This window comes from Pyxicephalus adspersus, chromosome 5, assembly GCF_032062135.1.
Source record: "Pyxicephalus adspersus chromosome 5, UCB_Pads_2.0, whole genome shotgun sequence".
In the NCBI taxonomy this organism is placed as follows: domain Eukaryota; kingdom Metazoa; phylum Chordata; class Amphibia; order Anura; family Pyxicephalidae; genus Pyxicephalus; species Pyxicephalus adspersus.
Genome location: NC_092862.1, coordinates 112570270 through 112575619, shown reverse-complemented (window position 1 = coordinate 112575619; position 5350 = coordinate 112570270).

Sequence of the window (5350 nt, the reverse complement as noted above, 5' to 3'; positions counted from 1 at the left end):
TATCTTCACATTGTTCCACTGATGGAACCTTTATTCTTCAGTTTTTAACACTATCGGTGAAAGATTTCCTTCCGTGCTCTCTTCTCCAGTGAGTAGAACCATCAATTTGGAGAATATTTGCTGAAGGATCCCTTGGTTTGGTTTGAACCAAGTGAAAAAATATCTAAAGAAAAGTGAAACAATATCTGAAAAAGTTGTGACTTCTAAACTTTTTAATCTGTATTACTCTCCGATTATTATATAGTGGGCCAGTGAATATGACTGTAAAATAATGTGCATCTAAGAATCCCAATGGAGTTAATTTACTAAAGGAGTAAAGTGAATGTAAGTAAATGAGTTTATGCTATGTTCACGTTGAATACCAAATCTTGGGTTTACAAAAATCATTTTTTGGTATTTTTTCTTGGTGATTGGGTATTATTTATAAATAAAGAACCACATTTAGTTTGCTACACCAACAGCTTCTACTCCTTTAGTAAATCAGCATACCATAATGGAAGCTGGTGCTGGAGCAAGCTCCTGTTACTGAAATTATGCTTACATTGTTTAGAAGGCAATGAGACAGGAGGCCCTTGTTTCTCATGTTCCCTGGGTGGTTATAGATTTTCCTTAACAATAAAATAATTGTTCATGTTAAAGTAAAATCTAACCAAACTGGTGAGCTTTTTCCTTCCTAGATAGTTGTCACCAGAACAAGCTTCCTCGTAGAACTCCAATTTCTTTGACAACTTGTATCACTTTCATATCAGACAAAACAATCACCATGGCCCATATTGTAGTGTTTCTACGTCTGCTGAATTTTTTCATTAAAATAAGAAAAAGATCTAAACAGTGAGCAGCTCTCTATCTTTATTAAAGTATCCATTTTAGTTACACTGGCCATTTAAGTTTATGGTTGGTAACATATTACAGAGCGCTGTACATTAAATAGGGATTGCAAATGACAGACAGATACAGACAGTGACACAGGAGGAGAGGACCCTGCCCCGAAGAGCTTACAATCTAGGAGGTAGGGGAAGTAACACACAATAGGATGGGAGAGATGTAGTGGTGGGAAGTAGTGATGGTTTTAAAAGGCAGAAGAAGGCCAGTTTGAAAAGATGGATTTTGAGTGCCCTTTAAATGGGAAGAAAGTAGGAGCAAGTCAAAAATAATGAGGAAGATCATTCCAGAGAGTCGGGGCAGCTCTAGAAAAGTCTTGGGGCCGTGCATGTGATGGGGTTATGAGTGAGGAAGTCAGTAGAGTAGTAGATCATTAGAGGAGCGGAGAGAGCGGCTGGGGTAATATTTTATTTACCAGCTCAGAAAGGTAAGTGGGACAAGAACTGTGTAGGGATTTGAAGGCAAAGCACAGGAGCTTAAATTTGATTCTAAGGTGAAATGAAAGCCAATGGAGAGAACTACAAAGAGATGTAGCGGAAGAGGAGCGGAGCGAAGGATGGATGAGTCTGGCTGCAGCATTCATAATAGATTGTAGAGGGGAGAGTCAAAGGTGACACCAAGACAACGTGCCTGAGGGGAGGGCCGAATAATAGTGTTGTTAACAGTTAGGAGTATGTCAGGGGGAGATGATGAGTTCGGTTTTATCCAGGTTGAGTTTCAGAAACCTGTCCAGTTATCGACAGTGAGATAGCTGACAGGCAGCATAAAACCTTGTCAAGGTCTGAGGGAGACGAGTCAGGGGCAAGCAGATAGATTTGAGTGTCTTCAGCATACAGATGGTATCAAATATGTTAAACTATTTAATAATTAGAGGGCACATTATAACACCAGACAACAGATCCCTCTCGTTTTGATTGTACCTTTTTTAACATCTGGTTGCAACCTTTATAAGGCCAAATTGTGCTTTAAACACAATACTCTATTTATATTAAAAGGGTGATCATACACTAATTTCATTTGAATGGAGTTACTAACTTCCTTGTTTGGAAGTGCTGTACATGGTCCATTCATAGACACTGTGGTTATATCTTTACATTGCAACATGCCATGGAAGTAAGACCAGATAATAGTCTGATTTTCTTCTGTGGGTTTTTAAAAATTAAAAGTATTAGGATGTCAATATATTAGATCAGCTGTACTACTGTACTATACTATAAAAATAAATCCTTATTATTTGTACATTTTTGATGAATAGAGAATGTACAGATCCTAAAGGTAATTTGGTGTGCTTTTAGAAAAAAACCCAGTTAAAGATAATTATAAAATGTATACATACATATAAAATAAGTGTACAAAAGTGAATGAAAACTACAGTCCCTATATAGCGCTTGAAATGTACAATCATAGCCACTAGGTGGCAGTCACACACTGCCAATGATGGAGGGAAAAGTTTGTGTACATTAGACATTTATTGCATACAAATAATATTCTTTGTGTATTTAAGTGTTCCAGGCATTTAAACAAAATTACAAAAATAATAGAAAAAAGTAGGCGGATACATATGGATATAAATATGATTTTGCTCTTTAATTTAAAAGAGAAAAGATTATTATCTGATGATCCCACTGCCCTTGCAATATGAACTGTGAAGATATTAAACAAAAAAAATTATAACCACCATTTTATTGAAGTTAATGATATTAGTTCATGTTGTAAAAAATAGCTGTGATTGCTTGATGAAGAGAAACAACCCTTGAAACACAGTGCTGTTAGAGTCCACTCATAGTCCAGCAGGAGAGTTGAGGCCCTGTGGCTTGAAATTGTAGCATAGAGACCATAGTTCTGAGCAGTTTCCAATTTTCTTGGCCACCATGGAGGATTTGACACTCTTCGGCTTGAGCAGAGTGACTTTGTATTGATAAAAATCGACGAAACCAATTCCATTTCTTTTTCTTTTGTTAAGTATCATAATTCATTATATTAATACCACTTTTTGTGTTACAATTGATATTTTAATTTAATAGTTTGGTACATCTATTGTATTTGGATTAATTACTGAGGAATTGGGTGGTGTAGTTTGGTTGATTTGTTTTAAAAACATAATAGCAATCATAATATGATTGAAAATATGAAAAGAATAAAAGAAAGCACATTGTGTATGTCTAGCATAGGTCATCCCTAACTGCTCCCTCCCCAAACTCCCTATACCAATAATTTGTTGTTACTAGGTGGAGACCTCCTGATCCCTGTCCTGCAATCCTTCACTATCCTCTACCAACCCACTGGTCTAAATGGTACTACATATGTCCCGCTTTTTACCATTTGCCTCAATTGAACACTTTAAGTGGATAGGAGAGGTTTGCAACCCTGTTTTGAACATGACTACAAATTTGGTTACACAAGGTGTGATTTGCCACTCCTGGGAGCACAGAAATAGATGGCAGTTTGCTAGAAGCTTCCAACCCCATGGTTTTACACCATGTGAATGGGCCCTAACAATGCTGTCTGTGAAACAGAACAGTTATGATAGAGATAAGAGAAAACATCCACTCAATTTTCATTGCTATGTTATTTTTTGTTATTTTTACTTGCAGATCCAATGATTTACACTTATAAAAAAAAGTTCACAAAATGCTTAGCAGGTGTTTTAAAAAGTTTCTATTTGAATCCAATAAAATAATTGACAACTTTACTGACCATATGATGAGGCACAAATCATCTTAAACACCAAGACAAAACCACAAAGCAAATGCAATTTCTTTGAAAAACATGAAAAGGGATTTTTGCTCAACCTCCTTTCTAATATTTAACTCAATTTCAACCACTGCAGAACTGTTCATGTGAAATTCTTGGCCTCCAGATTTAAATACAGTTCACACATGGCTTTCACCCACCATCCTTAGTGAATGTGATTATTGTACAATGTACAATGAGCTGTGAGCTTGTTTTCAATGCCAAGTTAAGGTGATCAGGACAGATGCTGAAATGACATACAAATATATGCACACCTATAGATGGCACTATATAGATGGTACAATTTATTGACCCAAAAACCCAACCAAAGATTACATAAACTGTACTATACCCTAATTATTTTCATATAACCCTTAGACAGTACTGTTTATTAAAGACAACTTTTTAAGTGAATTTTTATTAAAAAGAAGACATTCTATTTCAGATTACACACAACATAATAAGTGCAATTCAGGACAGTATTAACCTAATGACAAATGCATTGCACTGATGACAGCTCAAATATTGGATTTTTCAAAATAGGTTTGAATAATCAATGGGACTAGTAAAGGGTAATCTCCACTGAGGACACAGACAGAAATAAAAACTTGAAAGAGGGTTTAGCCCTTCCCACATTATCAAAACCAAAAAAAAAAAGTTGCCTTCATACACTATCAAAGTTTTACATAAGTTCATCATCCTTTGTTGTGTCATTTTTCACACAACAATATATAATCCAATGCCAGGGTCACAACTTTCTAACTGAAGAATTAGAAAAGTTACATTTTACACATTGGGCCTGGGAGAAGGCTGGAAGATACACTTTCATCAGTGAACTCAGGTGATCCAGCAAACCTGGAATGGATCTAGCCCAGGATTGAAAACATTTACTATCAAATAGCAGATGACCTTTAAGAAATCCATTCCAGGTTTACTGGATGAAATTTCCAAATGAATAAATGATAATATCAAGTATGAAAATATCATTCTCAATAAACACCACTAGATGGCTGAGACTCTTGTGAAACATTTCTGCAATGGCATGTGTATGTTCAAATGATCATACATTACATTACTTTATAGAAATGTATGAAGAAAATAGCTGAATAATAACACATTGTATACATTCATAATATTCCTTTGATCTTCAGTGGATGGAACATGTTTGCTTACACTATGGTGGTCTATTTACAAACCAGTAAATCAGACATTCACTGAATCGTTCCCTGGGGGAGAATCATTTACTGCCATTGAGCCACATGGACCTGGAAGATTCTGCACCAGATGTGATATTTACTGCATTATTAATAAACTCTTATGTGCTGTCAAAGCTCATGTAGGATAATGCAAGCTGATCTCCCATTGCCAACAGGTGGATGAAATGGGACTTTTATTTTGTTCTAGGATAGCAAAAGTAGTCCTTTATTATGTCTTTCATCGGAGTCTATGGAAGTGCTATCACATGACTAATTCATTATATAATGAAGCATATATTTAGCTAATCAATGAAAACAAAAAGAGAAAAAAAAACAAAGCTCAAAAAATGATCTCTGGGGAAAACAGGTAAATAGTTCAATGCAATGCATAAACATACAATTTCTGTGCAATCATTTTTATTTCAAAGTTCTATTTTAAATAATATAAAACATCTGTTTAAAACATATTTACCTCACTGATCTGGCTAAATCTATTGGAATTAATACCTGGACCCTGTTGGTAAAGCTAACAATGGGCA